This window comes from Phoca vitulina, unplaced genomic scaffold (genome assembly GCF_004348235.1).
Source record: "Phoca vitulina isolate PV1807 unplaced genomic scaffold, GSC_HSeal_1.0 scaffold23, whole genome shotgun sequence".
In the NCBI taxonomy this organism is placed as follows: domain Eukaryota; kingdom Metazoa; phylum Chordata; class Mammalia; order Carnivora; family Phocidae; genus Phoca; species Phoca vitulina.
In genome coordinates, this window is record NW_022589726.1 from 17740734 (window position 1) to 17759305 (window position 18572).

At 40.0% G+C, this 18572-nt stretch overlaps 1 protein-coding gene across 3 annotated transcripts in view; it reads left to right on the forward strand.

Annotated features, from left to right (window-relative positions):
- Positions 1-7281: 7281 nt before the first annotated feature.
- LOC116642180 (cyclic AMP-dependent transcription factor ATF-7) overlaps positions 7282-18572 on the forward strand; it is an 85865-nt gene continuing 74574 nt past the window's right edge. Inside the window, exon 1 of one of the 3 annotated variants that reach the window (XM_032420306.1) lies at positions 7282-7520. The gene's annotated coding sequence lies outside the window, so the exon portion shown is untranslated. The other 2 variants (XM_032420307.1, XM_032420308.1) reach the window with 2 other exon arrangements.

The window sequence follows — 18572 nt, forward strand, 5'->3', positions numbered from 1 at the left end:
TCGGCTTCCTGCTCAGTGGAGAGCCTGCTTCTCCCTCTCCCTCTGCCTGCCACTCTGCCTACTTGTGCTTTCTGTCTGTCAAATAAATAAATAAAACCTTAAAAAAAAAAAACTGCATACATATGCTTACATACAAGTGTATGCATATATAGTATTTTAAAAAAAGAGAGAGAGAGGATTCACGTTACTAAAAACAGGAATAAAAGAGGGGACATTACCTTCAGCCTCACAGAAATAAAGAAGGATTATAAAGGACTATTATGAAGCATATGCCAACAACTTAGATGATCTATATGAAATGGAAAAATTCTTAAAAAGGTACAAACTACAGAAGCCAACTCAAGAAGAAATATAGGGGCACTGGGTGGCATAGTTTGTTAATTGTCTCACTCTTGGTTTCAGCTCAAGTCATGATCTCAGGGTCGTGAGATCAAGCCCCGAGTCAGGCTCCATGCTCAGAGCAGAGTCAGCTTGGGATTCTCTCTCCCTCTCCCTCTGCTCTTCCCCCCAACCCCTCAGATAAATAAATCTTAAAGAAAAAAAAGAAGAAGAAGAAGAGATACAAATAGACCTATATAATGAATGGCCCTATAACAAGTAAAGACATTGATCCAGTAATAAAAACAAACAAAAAAACAAAACGGAAAACTTCTCACAAAGAAAATCAGAGGATAGTATAGGTTCATTGGTGAATTCTACCAAACATTTAAAGAATTACCACCAATTCTTCATAAGCTCTTCCAAAAAATAGAAGAGGGAGCAACATTTCTTAATTCATTTTATGATGCCCAATATTATCCTAATAACAAAACTAGACAAAGACACCACAAGAATACAAAACTACAGATCAGTATCTCTTATAAATATAGATACAAAAGTCTTCTACAAAATACTTGTAAACAAAACACAGCAACATCCAAAAAGGATTATACACCATGATGAAGTGGGATTTATCCCCCAAATGCAAGGTTGGTTTAATATATGAAAATCAACCAATGTAATACACCATGCTAATAGAATAAAGGAGAAAAATTACAATAGCATCTCAATGAGTGTATTTCATAAGTGTATCTAACACACTTTCATGATAAAAACACTCAACAATCTAGGAATAGAAACAAACATATTTATTTATTTATTTATTTATTTATTTATTTATTTATTTATATTTATTTGACAGAGAGAGACACAGCGAGAGATGGAACACGCGCAGGGGGAGTGGGAGAGGGAGAAGCAGGCTTCCCACCCGGCAGGGAGCCTGATGTGGGGCTCAATCCCAGGACCCTGGGACCACGACCTGAGCCGAAGGCACACGCTTAACGACTGAGCCACCCAGGCGCCCCAAAACAAACATCTTCAATGTGATAAAGGACATCTACAACAAACTTACAGTTAAAAAAAAAACAAACAAAAAACCTACAGTTAACAGCACACTTTTTTTTAAAAGATTTTATTTATTCATTTGAGAGAGAGAGAGAGAAGGAGCAGGGTATGGGGGAGGGGCAGAGGGAGAGAGAGAGAAGCAGGCTCCCTGCTCAGCAGGGAGCCTGACTGGGGCTTGATCCCAGGACCTGGAGATCATGACCAGAGCCAAAGGCAGATGCCCAACCGACTAAGACACCCAGGCGCCCCAGTTAACAGCACACTTAACAGTGAAAGACTAAAATCTTTCCCCCTGAGATAAGGAACCAGACGAGGATGCTCACACTCACTACTTCCATTCAAATTTTATTGGAGGTTCTAGCTAGAGCAATTAAGTAACAACAAGAAATAAAAAGCGTCTAGATTGAAAATGAAAAGGTAAAAAACTCTCTAATTGCAAGTGATATGACCTCATTGAAAGAAAATCCTCAGGAATCCACAAGAAAACTATTAAAGCTCATAAATAGTGCAGCAAGACTGCAAGATACAAGATCAGTATATAAAAATTAATTGGGGTGCCTGGCTGGCTCAGTTGGTAGAACATGCAACTCTTGATCTCAGGGTTGTGAGTTTGAGCCCCATTACTTTAAAAACTTAATTGTACTTGTATATAGTAGCAATAAACAATCTGAAAATGAAATTAAGGAACAATTTCATTTACAATAGTATCAAAAGGAAAAAATACTTAAAAGTTTAACAAAATAAGTGAAAAATTTGTACTTTGAAAACTACAAAGCATAGTTCAAAGAAATTAAGAAGACCAAAATAAATAGAAAAATATCCTATGTTCATGGATTGGAAGATTTAACATTAAGATGGCAATACTCGGGGTGCCAGGGTGGCTCAGTCATTGAGCGTCTGCCTTCGGCTCAGGTCATGATCCCAGGGTCCTGGGATCAAGCCCCGCATCGGGCTCCCTGCTCCGCGGGAGGCCTGCTTCTCCCTCTCCCACTCCCCCTGCTGTGTTTCCTCTCTCGCTGTGTCTCTCTCTGTCAAATAAATAAATAAAATTAAAAAAAAAAAAAAAAAAGATGGCATTACTCCCTAAACTGATATACAGATTCAATGCAATCTCCATCAAAATCTTAGCTGGCTCTTTTACAGAAACTGACAAACTGATCCTAAAATTCATATGGAAATGCAAGGGACCCAGAATATCCAAAGCAATCTTGAAAAAGAAGAACCAAGTTAGAGGTCTCACACTTCCCAATTTCAAAACTTACTACAAAAATACAGTTATCAAGCCTTTTTTTTTTTTTTTAAGATTTTATTTATTGAGAGAGAGAATGAGATAGAGAGAGCATGAGGCGGAGAGGGTCAGAGGGAGAAGCAGACTCCCCGCTGAGCAGGGAGCCCGATGTGGGACTCAATCCCGGGACTCCAGGATCATGACCTGAGCCGAAGGCAGTCGCTTAACCAATTAAGCCACCCAGGCGCCCCTATCAAGCCTTTTTAATACTGGCATAAGAATAGACATATGGAACGATAGAACAGAATGGAGGCTTCTGAAATAAGTCCGAATATTTAAGGCCAACTGATTTTTGATAAGAGTGCCAAGGTAATTCAATGGGGACAGAATAATCTTTTCAACAAATGGTGTTGGGACAACTGAGGATTTATTTTCAAAAGAATGAAATTGGACCTTATACTAAATATAAATATTTATCTTAAAATGGATCAAAGGTCTAAATTCAGGAGATAAAACTATAAAAATTTTAGAAGAAAATATAAGTGTAATATTTGTGATCTTGGACTAGGCAGTACACCAACAGTACAAACAAGCAAAAAAAAAAAAAAAATTTGGACCTTACTAAAATTAAAAACTTTTGTGTTTCAAGGCACCTGGCTGGCTCAGTCAGTAGGACATGGGACTCTTAATCTTGGGGTCACAAATTCAAGTCCTACTTTGGGTGGAGAGATTCCTTACAAAAATAGAAGACACTAAAACTGTTTAAAAAAAAAACTTTTGTGCTTCAAAAAACACCATCAGAAAGTGAAAAGACAACTCACAGAATGGGAGAAGATACTTGCAAATCATGTATCTGATAAGTCTAGTATCTAGAATATATAAAGTACTTTTACAACTTAATGATAGAAAGACACGTGTCTGACTCTTGATTTCAGCTCAGATCATGGTCTTGGTGTTGTGAAATTGAGCACTGCTTTGGACTCCTTGCTGAGTATGAAGCCTACTTAAGATTCTCTCTCTCCCTCAGCCTTGTCCGGCCCCGACCTCGCGCCGCTCATGTGCATGTGCACTTTCTCTCTATATAAAATAAAAATAATAATAATAAAATAAAATAATAATAGAAAGACAAATAACCCAATTACAAAAGAGGCAAAGGATCTGAATAGACATTTCTCCAAAGATATATAAATGGCCAATAGGCACATGAAATGACATTCAACATTATTAGTCATCAGGGAAATGTAAATAAAAACTACAGTGAGATACCATTTCACACCCACTAGGATGGCAAGAATCAGAAAGATGGACAATAAAAGTGTTAGTGTGAGGATGTGGAGAAATTAGAACCTTCATACATTGTTGGTGTGAATGTAAAATGTACAGCTGCTTTCAAAAAGTTTGGCAGCTTTTCAAAAAGTTTAATAAAAACTTACCATATGACTCAGCAATTCCATTCCTTGGAATATATCATGAGAATTGAAAACTATGTCCACATAAAAACTTGTATATGATGTTCAAAGCAAAATTACTTATAATAGCCAAAAAGTGGGTACAGCCCAAATGTCCATCAACTGATGAATGAATAAACAAAAAGTGGTATATCCATTCAATGGAATATTATCCTGCCATAAAAGGAATAAAGTACTGATGCATGCTAACATGAATGAATCTTGAAAACATTGTTAAATGAAATAAGCCAGACATTTTTTCAGATACTACAAAGGTCAGATATTATATTATTCCGTATATATTAAATGTTTGTAACAGGCAAATCCGTAGAGACAGAAAGTAGACTAATGGTTGCCAGGAGTTGGTGGGGCGCAAATAGGGTGACTACTAGTGAGTATGTGCTTTCTTTTTGAGGTGATGAAAATGTTCCAGAATTAGGTATTGGTGATAGTTGCATAACTTGGTGAGTATACTAAAATTCACTGCATTGTACACTTTATAAAGGTGAATTTTGTGGTATATGAATTATGTCTCAATAAAAAAATACATGGGCGCCTGGGTGGCTCAGTTGGTTAAGCGTCTACCCTCAGCTCAGGTCATGATCCCAGGGTCCTGGGATCGAGTCCCATGTCAGGCTCCCTGCTCTGCAGGGAGTCTGCTTCTCCCTCTGCCCCTCCTCCTACTCAATCTCTCTCTCTCTCTCTCAAATAATAAATAAATAAAATATTTTTAAAAAATACAACTGGAACAATGGAGGAATTTTACTAAGAGAAGACTAGGGAAGGGACACATGTGGGAGAGAAAGGCAGAATTTGTTTTGGACATGGTAAGTTCGAAATACCCATTAAATACCCAAGTGCATTTCTTTCTTTTTTTTTTTTTTTCCAAGTAGATTTCTGAAGTAGGTAATTGAAGTCTTCAGTTCAGGGGAGAGATATGGGTTGGAGATATAATTTGGGAAGAAATGAATTAATACATGTAAAACACTTAAAATAGTTCCTGGAACACAGTAAGATCTATAAATGTTAGTTATTATATTTATTATCTTGTATGTACAGAGTAATAGCCAATTGTCCTAGCACAATTTGTAGAATCCTTTACTCCCTCACTTTTTAAAAAAGATTTTGTTTTTAGGTAATCTTTACAACCTAGTGTGGGGCTCGAACTCACAACCCCGAGATCAAGAGTTGCATACTGCACTGATTGAGCCAGCCAGGTGCCCCGATCTTTTTTTTTTTTTTTTTTAAGTTTATTTAAAGTAATCTCTACACACAACATGGAGCTGGAACTCACAACCCTGAGATCAAGAGTTGCATGCTCTTCTGATTGAGGCAGCCAGGAGCCCAGACTCCCTGATTTTTAATGCCACCTCTGTTATATACAAATATCCCATTTATACTGAGGGTCTTTTTCTATCATTGCATTCTTTTAACTAGAAATTGTTTTAGGGGAGAGTAGATTGGAAGCCAACACTTCTCTCAACTTTTCTCAAATCACTTCACAAGAACATTAAGTGATTCTATGCTTCTGTTTCACCTTTGTTACCTAAGAAGAAGTCACCGGGATTCCTTCTACCTTTTAGAGGCTGCTGTGAGAATGGATGATATCCTAGGCAGGAAGTTCAGAAAGCCAAGTAATACAAAGCTGCAAAAGGAAGTTACCTGAGAGAAAAGAGATTCTGTAGGTAGTACTTTGAGTCCATTAATTCTACTTATAACTATGGTAATTTTTTAAAGTTGTTTTTTTTTTTTAATTGCGGCAAAACCCTACATAAAGTAAAATGTACCATCTTGGTTACCAGATGAAAACAAATTTTAATACAGTCTTTGCATTTGAGTTTAACCCAAAATCTTCCCAAGGCTGTCTCCTCCTCATAGTTCAACTGCTGATTCACATTCCCTCTTCAAAGAGGCCCCACCTACATTACTCTGAAGCACTCTTCACTACTGAAATAGTTGTGTTTATTGGCTTATTAACTGTCTCCCTCTCCCCACTGAAATATAAGTTCTACCTGAGCGGGGACCTAGTCTGCTCTTCTCCCCATGCCTGGAACAGTGCCTTGCACCTAGTATGTCCTGTTAAGTATTTATTGAAATACTTGCTGAGTAATAAGTATAGTGTTCTTCGATTCCCAGTTTTATATATTTTATCTCATTTGATCATTACAACTCTTTGAGTAAAATGGGCTTACTAGCCCCATGGTAAAGAGACTCAGAGAAGCATCTCACCCAAAGTCACAGGCCAATTAAGAAACAGGGTTGGGATTGCTACTTAGGTGGCTTGCTTTTTTCCAATACATTCACTCCAGTTCTAGGGCTAAGGGTATTTCATATTACTTTCCAATTAAGAAAGTGATGACTCTGCAGGATAGTAGAAACAACCTGCACATTTATTTACGTCTCCAGTTCCTGCAACTGGAACCCTTACTATCCGCACCCCACCCCTTATGCAGTCACACACACACACACACACACACACACACACAGCCGGGTTATGGCCACAGTAATATTATTCTAAGTGCAAAGAAGAAAATGCAATTACTCGACTGTTTGGAAACCTGAATCCCCTTGTGTGTCGGTGTGGGAGGGGGTGGTTCCCCCCCACCCCCTTTTTAAACAGCTTCATTGAAGTATTAATCTTCTCCTGGGTTTTTTGTTTTTGTTTTTAAGATTTTATTCATTTATTTGACAGACACAGCGAGAGAGAGAACACAGGCAGGGGGAGTGGGAGAAGCAGGCTTCCTGCCAAACAGGGAGCCAAACGGGGGGGCTGGATCCCAGGATCCTGGGATCATGACCTGAGCAGAAGGCAGACGCTCTACGACTGAGCCACCCAGGCGCCCCATCTTCTCTTGTTTCTAAAGTGCACTCCTTTAGGGAGGCCAGGGAGGGGGGGAAGTGCACTCCTTTGAAATAATCTCATTCCCTAGAATATTTACTTCACCTTTTGAGTGTCCTGACTTTTATGAGCTTTTCGTTTATTTATTTAAATAATCTCCATACCCAACGTGGGGCTTGAACTCATGGCCCCAAGATCAAGAATCACAAGCTGTTCCGACTGAGCCGGCCAGGTGCCTTTACTTCACCTTTTGGATGTCCACTACTACAGGCACCCGAACGGATTCCCTTTCCTTTTTCTTTTACCCTTATATTCCACAGCCAAACACGTGTAACTGTATGTACTCAATTCGCTCAGCCTCTCTCTCCAGTCCAGTCCAGCCCACCAAAAGCCCGGCCCCTTCTTTTTTCCCGAGCCCCGCCTTTCGGCCCCTTTCCAACTTAGGGCCTACGGATCTCGCCCTTCCTTCCCCCCCCACCCCCTCCACAACATCTCGCGAGAGGTGAGCGCCCCTGGCCGGACGAGAAGAAAGTATCTGCTCCTCTGAGGGGGGAAAGAAGGAGCTGGAGACAGATTGTGGGAACGAACGCGGGCGGGCGGGAGGCGACGGAGCTACCAGCGGGTGAGTTCTTTTAACATTAACTAATCCATGATCTGGCGGAGTCTCTCTTTCAACTCTGGCCACTCTCGGTGTCCCAGGCCGGGGTCTCCCCTCCCAGTCGGTGTTGGACGGGGGCGCTGAGGCGGTGGCCAGGCCCTGTCTGAGGAAGTGGGTGGGGCATGGACTAATGCCGACCAATAAAAGAGAAGGAAGCTACGATTGGCGGCGATGAACACTAATGAGAGATCGTCTTTACCTTGCGGAGTGCCGCCCCTCTTCTCTGCCTCCTACCGCCTCCTTCCTCTGGGGGAGAAGGCGGGGCCAGAGGCCTGAAGTGTGGGGAGAACTTGGGGTAAGTAGCCCCGGGGGGCACAGGGCGTGGCAAGGAGAGGGGAGTTGAATCCTGAGGGAATGGAAGTCTAGTAGAGCCTAATGGGAGGATCATGGGATGGGGTGGAATGGGAGGAAGGGGAGGGGTACTAAATTGGTTGAGGACTCAGGCTTACCAAAGTGGGGTTAGGGGCTTGGCATTGAAGAGCTAAGGGTAATAGGTAGGAGGTAGGGAACAGTAGGTGAAAACATGGCATTGGGTTTGGTTGGAAAGATAGGTAGAGGTAAATCATTGGAAATGAGAGTCATGGCATTTCGATTGAATTATGAAAAAGAATAGGGACATGATTTCAGAGAGAAAGTATGAATTTGGAGAAAATTCAGTGAATGAGTTTAGAAAGACTTAATAGAGGTGGGCTTACGAGCCAAAAGGTATCACTTTGGGAAGAGTATAGGGGAATTCGGAGGGGTAAAGGAGGTGTTTGGAAAGGAGACAGCTGATATATACAGGCCTTTAGCCTAGGTATCAGAAGCAGCCTAGGATATTGATTTGGGGCTTTTGCTGTATATGGCACCTAGTCTGGTGACCAGCTTGCAAGAATAGTGGGGTAGGGGTAGAGGAGGAGAAAAATAGAACGCTTTCGTCGCTTCTACTCTGATTTCCTTTCTCCCTCTCTTCCTCTTCCTACACTCATCTCTTCCTGAACTCAGGGGTGGGGGCTTGGGACTTGAGCGGTACATGTTGGAGCCCCATTGGGAGTCATGTTGCTCTGAATTGCTTGTTATGTTCTCTAACTGGGGTGTTTACTACCCAGGGCACCTCCTACCTAGATTGCTGCGTTGCTACTTTCCTAACTTTAAAAGTTCGTTTTCTACTTAACAGAGGGTGTTTCAGTATCTCCAGAGGTTGTGTCATAGTAAGTGTAGGTTTGTGGGGGTGTACAGAGTTTTCTGGGCAAGCTCACTTGATTCCTATATTTAAAAACTTTGCAGTAGTGTAAGAATTCTTGTAAAGACGGTTTAAGCACAGAAAAATACACTAAACTGAAGTTTGTTTTGTTAAATGTGTGTCTTATCCACTCATATTCTTGGAGTTTGTTAAATGGATGGTTGCAGTTAGTTTGACTTAGCTTATGTTACATATTTTTAAATGGTGTAAATAAGATGGACATATATTTCAGGAAAGTGAAAAATTTTTAGTTTCTTCCTTTGTGTCTAAACTCAGAAGCCAAAGATATGTCATAATATCTTAGGGCAGGGGTTGGGGAAATCAAACACAATTTGTACTTAAACATGGGAGGATGTAAGGTAAGTGGAGACTATTGCGAAATGTAACATGTCTGTAAGAAAAGAAGCTAAAGAAAAGTTTGGCAGCTATACTAAGTAGTCTTACCAGTTTGTTCTTAATTCTGTACAGCAAAGGGACAAGCCTTTGCCCTTTGTTTGATAGTTGTGTATTATTTAATAATGAATTGAACTAATACGGCCAATTAATTAAGAACTTGTTTGCTACTGCATAGATTTGTCTTTTACATCCTTCTCTTCTCCTTTTACTTTTGAGAAGCAAAATAATGTCTGAAATGCCGGTAAATCTCTTATATGAAGAGAAACCAGAGTGTGTTGCTTTGTATTAACCTTTGGTTTTCAGCAACCATTTGAAGCTTTTTCTCCTGGCCAGAAAGTTGCCCCTACAACACGTTGAGACCAATTAATTACTGACCCTTTAGCATTAATTACTGAATTGGATTCCAGTATTTCACATTCAGAGCAGTGCTGTTGGACATTCAGACATTTTCAGTTTGCCTGGCAGCAGAACAAAAAATATCCAATGAAAGAGCAAAGTCCCTTGTTTTATTCTTCCGTTCTCGAATTTGTGATGGCTTTAACTTGGGCACTATTAAATGCAAGATTTTTTTTTTTTAAATCTCATCAGTGTTAACACCTAGCAGAAAGCTAGGGAGTGGCAACACTGCGCATCTTTAAACTTGTGGATCAAAGGTTGCATCCTATGATGGTTTCAGTGTTGTAATTTTTAAGCATTTTTGTTTACCAGGGCTTTTAAATGTTAATGGATATTGCTACTGTACCTCCTTTTTCTTTCCTCTCCCCACTTCCAACTCAAAATGAAAATTGTTTTTTTCAACCAACTCTTAAGCTGCTTCTTTGCCTCAAGTAAAGTCCCTGGCTCTGCCTGAACACAGCTGCTCTGAAGTTCTCACAAGTTATTGTTTTGTACATGTCAAGACGGAGTTTTTCCTAGCCTGCAGTAGGAGGGAGTCAGTGTTAAGCAGCCTCATCCACGTCTGATAAGGAGGAGCCTTCTCCTTGCAAGGAAGTTTTAGGTGGAGCAAATAACATTGCCATGTAAATGTATAACAAAGACAGCTCTCTTCTTGAGACTAGTTGGCAGGCTGGCATATAATTGTGCCTTATCCCTTGATAAAGGTACTAAAATTAAGGTGCAGATGTTGTTTCTTTCAGAAAAACAAATGCAGCATTCATTTAAAAAGAAAAAGCGTTAATTTCTTTTGTTGTTGGTTTCTCTGAAAATGGTACTCTGATTTTAGAGTTCATGAAAAAGTTTTCCATCGGGTGCCTGGCTGGCTTAGTCGGTGGAGCATGTGACTTTTTTTTTTTTTAAGATTTTATTTATTTATTTGACAGAGAGATAGCAAGAGCAGGAACACAAGCAGGGGGAGTGGGAGAGGGAGAAGCAGACTGCCCGCTGAGCAGGGAGCCCACTGCAGGGCTTGATCCCAGGACCCTGGGATCATGACCTGAGCCGAAGGCATACGCTTAACGACTGAGCCACCCAGGTGCTGCACTGGAGGTCTGCTTTTAGAACATTCTTTACATTGTGCTGAAGCTCTTTAGTTCTGCCATTTGCAGCTACAATAAATAAACCTAATTCCTTGTCAGCATGGTAGCCCTTCAAGTATTCGATGACAGTTATGTAGTGGGATAAATATCCCAAATTATTTCAGCATTCCTTAAGTGACCATTTTTAATAAAGTTCAGGCTTCTCATGAACTGGGTTGCCTGTATTTAGGGTTTCTTTCTAGATCTGAAATATAACACCTCAGGTATAATCTGATCAATACAAAGTACAGGGGAGAGTATGGCCTCTTTTCTGCTGTGCTCTGTACCTCTGTTCTTAAAGCCTAAGATCACGTTAATTTGTGTAACTGATTTTTTAAATGTAATTGATGACCTTACATTTATCCTTGTAATTGTCATCTTGTTAATTTGGGCTTATTGTTTTAGCTTAATAATGTTATTTGGCCTCTTAGCCATTCCTCATATCATATCCTGATGTTTGTATCATTGATAGATAAATTTTATAAATGAGACATAAATACCTATGTTTTTGGTTTAGGTCACTGGTAAAAATATATAAAGGTGGAGCAGTGCCATATAACATCAGCATGCTCTCATTCGGTTGATATTAATCCACTTATCAACCTTTTGGGTAAAATTCAATTATGAATCAACCTTTTGTTTTATCATCTAACTTATATTTCCTGTGAAATATTAAGAGGTATCCTGTTGAAATCTAAATATATTGTCTCTGACCTATCCCTAAGCTCCTAGGCTAGTGACCTGTTAAAAAATGAAATGAGGTTAGACATTAGTTGCTACCTAGCTAGGTCATGCTAGTGTTTATAAATCACTGCATTACTTGCCAGTTGTTTATAAGACATCTATTTAATAATTCCCCTATTTTTTTAAGTATAATTGCCCCCCCCTTTCCAACATTGCTGGTCCTGTTCCCTTTATTTTAATTTTTAAAATAATTCTAGAATGATTAACAGTGCCTCTGCATAGTTGCATATTTTGTGTCATCAGATGAAATTCTGTTTTGGAATCTTTGGCATTTTAAGTAACATATTAAAAAATTAACTATTGTCCATGTAACAGTTATATCATAGCTTCCCCATAATATTGACATCTCCAATCTAGACATAACTTTTCATTTTGTTTGGAATAAAAACCTACACTACCTGTAAGAAAAAAGACACCACACACACATACACACACACATATAATTGACTTTTATAATTATAGTTTATTGATGTGGTGGGCTAAGTTTGTCATGCTCTGTGCTATAGGTAAAATTGTGCTAGAAATAAGCCAGAACATCAGAAGACATCTCTAGAGACTAAAGACTGTGTTGGCAGCCAACAACTTTCCTGTGTGTTAATTTTAGACTTGATAGTTGAACTTACGTTTGAGCAATTTTAGCTGATAAATGCATTTTTAAAGCACCTTCCTCTTTTGGGGTTTTAATTTTTACTTTCACTTTTAGAAAATTGCAAATTGTGAATGGAAATGTCTCTGCGGAATGAAGTAGCATGCTGTTAGGGACAGGATGCATCTTTTGATAGCTTCTCATCCATTTGAGATTGTTTAGTTATGAATTCTCCTGGAAAGCAGAAGGATGGACTTGATGACCCCTCAAGGTCCTTTCCAGTCCAAACATTCATAAATAGAAACTCAGATCAAAGAACTTACTATTGAAGAATCAGGAAGAAAAATAGACATTAAAGAAAATGAAATTGAAGTGGTTCTACTGACCCAGTGGGAATGGCTAAACAGAAAGTAAGGAACATAAATGTCAAGAAATAACTCCTTTGAGCAAGAAACCAAACAAGAATCAACAACAACAAAATTTTGCATTGGGGTCATTTCATGTCTTAAAATATTTCATCATGATATTTTCTCTCCAGAATTTCCCTGGTGGACACTTTGTGTTGAAATAATGTTTGTTTGTCCACCCACCCCTTAAGCCATAGTATTTTGTTTTCTTTGCTTTTCTTGTTTATCCTTTTGTTTAGAAAGTGTGTGTGGCGGGGGGGGGGGGGGGGGGGGGAAGGTGTCTGAATAATATACCCACTGCTTGTATACAATGAAGAAAATTCAGTTTAGTTTTGAAAGTAAACATATACTGCTTGGCTTCCTTAGAGAGGATGGATGAGTGTTATATTTCAGGAAAAATTTTATGAAAAGACAAATTTGCCTGACTATATTATAAAAACAGGATGGTTATCTAGTTTTTAAAACTTTGTAGGCATACATCTAGGAAAGATTCCCAATTAAGGCAAATGTGAGTTACTGCAGTAATCTTTTTTTTTTTTTTAAGATTTTTTTATTTATTTGACAGACACAGGGAGAGAGGGAACACAAGCAGGGGGAGCAGGAGCAGGAGAGGGAGAAGCAGGCTTCCCGCCGAGCAGGGAGCCCAATGCGGGGCTCGATCCCAGGACCCTGGGATCATGACCCGAGCCGAAGGCAGACGCTTAACGACTGAGCCACCCAGGCGCCCCGATCTTTTTTTTTTTTAACTACAGTAATCTTATGAAGGATGTAAGAACACTTAATCAGAGAACAAAACTCATTACAAAGTCGCGACTTCACTTTGTTAGCTTTTTCTCATCTTTTGGTAATTTTAATCCTAAATGTTCTCATGTTTGAAACCCGAGTATGTAAAAAGTTTCTCTTTTCAGGATGCCTGGCTGGGTCAGTCAGTGGAGCATGCGACTCTTGGTCTTGGGTTGTGAGTTCGAGCCCCACATTGGGTGTAGAGTTTACTTAAAAAAAAAAAAAGTTTCTCTTCAAGAGGAAACCAGAGAGGGAGACAAACCATAAGAGACTCTTAATCTCAGGAAACAAACTGAGGGTTGCTGGAGTGGAGAGGGGTGGGAGGGATGGGGTGGCTGGGTGATGGACACTGGGGAGGGTATATGCTATGGTGAGCCTGTGAATTGTGTAAGACTGATGAATCACAGACCTGTACCCCTGAAACAAATAATACATTATATGTTTAAAAAAAAAAGTTTCTCTATTCAAGAATGCATTTATCCTTAATAAATATCAACTTAAGAAAGCATAACAGGAGCTAAGATTTAACTTAAAAAGTCACTTTGTGAGCTTGTGGCTTGGGCCTCCGTGGAACTGTGTCGTTCTGCCATTGCCCCACCTTCTCACAAAATCCAACTTGTTTTGAGTGAAATTACCTATTATCTTATCTGGTATAGTGCTTCTTGCTGACATAGTGGACAAAGAAGATTTATATGCTAAATTGGTCAGATTGTATTTGGGGCTTATAATTTACCATGCAGTAAAAAAATTACTTTTTTTCCAAATTAAAAAAATAGAGCATAATCATTCTTTCTGAAAAGGAATATGCCTGACTATATTATAAAAATAGGATGGTTTATTGATTAGAACATGACTGCTGTAAATGATTTGTATTGGCACCAAGTTCCTTGCCAGTAACATTTATTTAAGCTTTATCAGCCTTGAGTAACACCATGTTGGTTTTATTTAACATGGTTTTTCTGGTATTTCTGGTAGTAACTTCTCTCCTGTAGCACCATTTTCTTTATTTTTTTAAGTTTTGGGCAAGCAGTAGTTTTCTGGTATTTTACACATCTGTGTTTGGGACTGTTGAAAGTCAGTTCAGTGAGGGCGCCTGGGTGGCTCAGATGGTTAAGCGTCTGCCTTCGGCTCAGGTCATGATCTCAGGGTCCTGGGATCGAGGCCCGCATCGGGCTCCCTGCTCCTTGGGAGCCTGCTTCTCCCTCTGTCTCTCTCTCTCTCTCTGTCTCTCATGAATAAATAAATGGAATCTTAAAAAAAAAAAAAAAAAGAAAGTCAGTTCAGTGAGCATTAGAATACTCCAAATAGATCACTGTGTTGCCAGTATGTAGATAGTCTTAGAAAATAGATTTTTTTTCCTTGAGAATTTCTAAGCATCTCCATGATTGTCATTATGGGATATTGTAGCAATTTCCTATCTAGGGCCGAACTCATACTAGGGTTTAATATTAAAGCCTATCAGGTTTACTGTTGTTAGCAGTCTATTTAAGTCCATTAAAAAAAAAAGAAATTAAGTCCACGAAGATTTTACATTTATCCTTAAAGATTAGAGTTTTGGGGGGCGCCTGGGTGGCTCAGACCGTTAAGCGTCTGTCTTCGGCTCAGGTCATGATCCCAGGGTCCTGGGATTGAACCCCACATCGGCTTCCCTGCTGAACAGGGAGCCTGCTTTTCCCTCTACCTCTGCCTGCCGCTACCCTTGCTTGTACTCTCTCCTGTCAAATAAATAAAAAATCTTAAAAAAAAAAAATTAGTGTTTTGTGGTTGATTGCTATTGGTGTATTGTTTTAGGGATGATAGTTTATCTGAAAATGAGTCCGAAAAAACCCAAAACACAGCATTAGATTTTTGACAGCCTACCAGTTTCCAGGAATTTTTCAACTTCTAAAATGCATTGAGGCCAAACATAGATAGGTATAATGTTCTCTAGTTATTTCTAACTCTGCTTCCTGCTGTCACTTTAGCAAGTTGTTGCTTCTTTGTTTTTACTTTATTAACCTTTCTGAGGATAGCTTAAAATAGTTCCTTGAATCCTCCAAAAGCCTAGAGAGACTTAAAAAAAAGTTCTAGTCAAGTAGTTGCCTATATGAAGCTGTTCCCAGATAGGTTCTAAGCTTTGGCCATGTGTTGTTGCCTAACTTACGATTCAGCCTAATTCTCACTCCCATCTGTTTTCAGTCATTTGCTACAAAACTATTTGGTCTATTTAAGCTGGCTCCTTTTTTTGAAACCTGTCCCTGCATGTCAGAGCTCAAAATCCAGAAATTAATTTTAACCTTCTCTTTGATCAGTCCAGGGTACTCTACTGTTTGTGTATTTCTTAAAGCAGTGGGTCTCAAACTCCTTTTGGTCTCAGTACCTACCCCTTTATACTCTTCATAATTGTTGGGGACTCCAAAGGGTTTGTCGTGGTTATATCTATTGACATTGAGCATTTTAGAAATTAAAATGGAGAAATTGAAAAAACATTTACCTTAAAATAACAACATAGAGGCGCCTGGGTGGCTCAGTCGTTAAGCGTCTGCCTTCGGCTCAGGTCATGATCCCAGGGTCCTGGGATCGAGCCCCGCATTGGGCTCCCTGCTCGGCGGGAAGCCTGCTTCTCCCTCTCCCACTCCCCCTGCTTGTGTTCCCTCTCTCGCTATCTGTCAGATAAATAAATAAAATCTTTGAAAAAATAAATAAATAAAATAACAACATAAATAACTATTATAGTGTCAGAAAAATATAGGGGCAGGGCTTTAAACCTTTTAATGTCTGGCTTAATAGAAAACAGCTGGATTCTCATATCTGCTTCTGCATTCAGTCTGTTACAATATGTTGTTTTGGTTGAACTATATGAAGATAACCTGGGCTCACACGCAGATACTAATAGGAAAAGGAAAGATTTATTTATTTGAGGAGGGAAGGGGCAGAGGGAGAGAATCTTAAAGCAGACTCTGTGCTGAGCGAGGTGCTGGATGTGGGACTTGATCCCACAACCTATGAGATCATGACCTGAGCGGAAACCAAGAGTCCGATGCTCAACCGACTGAGCCACCCAGGCGCCCAGGAAAAGGAAAGATTCTTTTCAGATAATTAATTGTAGATAGTCGTTCTTCTTTGATACTATACCAGAATCCAAAATGTGATAGTTTCTTAAAGGTTAGCTATTGTGTAAAATCTGAAACCACATCTCTGAACTTTTAATACTTTGTTACATTAAAATGAATTAGCCTATCTTGCCCTTTAAATAGATCTTTTATCCATGTATGACTTGAACACCCATGAACCCTCTGAAGCGGTCTTAGGAATCTATGGGGATCCCTGGAGCCCACTTTGAGAACTGCTGTCTTATAGTACCAAATTGGAAAAATACAGCTGTTTACAATATGGAAGAACTATAAGCTCTCCAACCATTTTAGTGCCTCTCAAAGGCTGGGTTACTGACCATTTGCTCCAGAATTACCCAGGGTGTTTTTTTATTTTTATTTTATTTTTTAAAAGATTTTATTTATTTATTTGACAGAGAGATAAGCGAGAGCAGGAACACAGGCAGGGGGAGTGGGAGAGGGAGAAGCAGGCTTCCCGCTGTGCAAGGAGCCTGATGCGGGCTTGATCCCACTGAGCCGAAGGCAGACGCTTAACGACTAAGCCACCCAGGCGCCCCCAGGGTGTTTTTTTAAAGTGTAGATTCTTGGGGTGCCTGGGTGGCTCAGTCATTAAGTGTCGGCCTTCGGCTCAGGTCATGGTCCCAGGGTCCTGGGATCGAGCCCCGCATCGGGCTCCCTGCTCCGTGGGAAGCCTGCTTCTCCCTCTCCCACTCCCTCTGCTTGTGTTCCCTCTCTCGCTGTCTCTCTGTTAAATAAATAAAATCTTTAGAAAAATAAAAAAAATGAAGTGTAGATCCTTGGGCCCCAAAGCCAAGAAAATCCAGGAGGCATAGGAATCTGTATTTTTCAAGGTGCCCAGGTGAATATGCTAAAGGTTGAGAACTATGGAGCTAGCTTAACAACTAACCTTATTTTTAGAAGACCTAATTTCTTAGGAACCTGACTGAGTCAGAAGAGCATATTACTCTTGAGCCCCACAATGGGTGTAGAGATGACTTAAAAAAAAAAAAAAAAAAGAGGGGCGCCTGGGTGGCTTGGTCGGTTAAGTGTCTGACTCTTGATCATGGCTCAAGTCTTGCTTGATCTCACAGTTGTGAGTTTGAGGCCCACATTGGGCTCCATGTGGGTGTGGAGCCTACTTAAAAAAAAGAAAACCTAATTTCTAAAATTTGTAGTCAAATAAAAACAAATTAGTACTTGAATAGTCACATTATAAAAGTTCTTATTAATAATTAACACAGGGGCGCCTGGGTGGCTCAGTCCTTAAGCGTCCGCCTTCGGCTCAGGTCATGATCTCAGGGTCCTGGGATCAAGCCCCCGCACTGGGCTCCCTGCTCCTCAGGAAGCCTGCTTCTCCCTCTCCCACTCCCCCTGCTTGTGTTCCTTCTCCTGTTATGTCTCTGTCTGTCAAATAAATAAATAAAATCTTTTAAAAAAATGATTAACACATACACTCTGACATTTGTCATAATTGGAATCTCCTAATTAACCATGTATTTTAATAATAGTTATTTATAAATATCAGGAGTTTGCAAACTAAGGCCAGATAGTAAATAAGGCTTTGCGGCATGAGGTCTGTTTGTAACTACTCAACTCTGCCATTATAGCACCTAAGAAGCCATAGACAGCATGCAAAGGATAAGCATGGCTGTATTCCCATAAAACTTTTTTATGGACACTGAAATTTGAACTTTATATAATTTTTATGTGTCATGAAATATTCTTTTTTTGTTTTTTTTTTCAACCATTTAAAAATGTAAAATCCAGGGGCACCTGGGTGGCTCAGATGGTTAAGCATCTGCCTTCGGCTCAGGTCATGATCCCAGGGTCCTGGGATCGAGCCCCACATCGGGCTCCTGGCTCAGCGGGGAGCCTGCTTCTCCCTCTCTTTCTGCCTCTCCCCCTGCTCATGCTCTCTCTCTCTCTCTCTCTGTATCTGTATCTCCAATGAATAAATAAAATCTTAAAAAAAAAATAATAAAAATGTAAAAACCATTCTTAGCTTGTGGGCCATACAAAAACAGTTGGCAGGCTGGATTTGGCCCACGGACTGAAGTTTGCCAGTCTTTGACATATACTATAACTGGATTATGAATTTTTTTTTTTAAAAGATTTTATTTAGGGGCGCCTGGGTGGCTCAGTCGTTAAGCGTCTGCCTTCGGCTCAGGTCATGATCCCAGGGTCCTGGGATCGAGCCCCGCATCGGGCTCCCTGCTCCGCGGGAAGCCTGCTTCTCCCTCTCCCACTCCCCCTGCTTGTGTTCCCTCTCTCT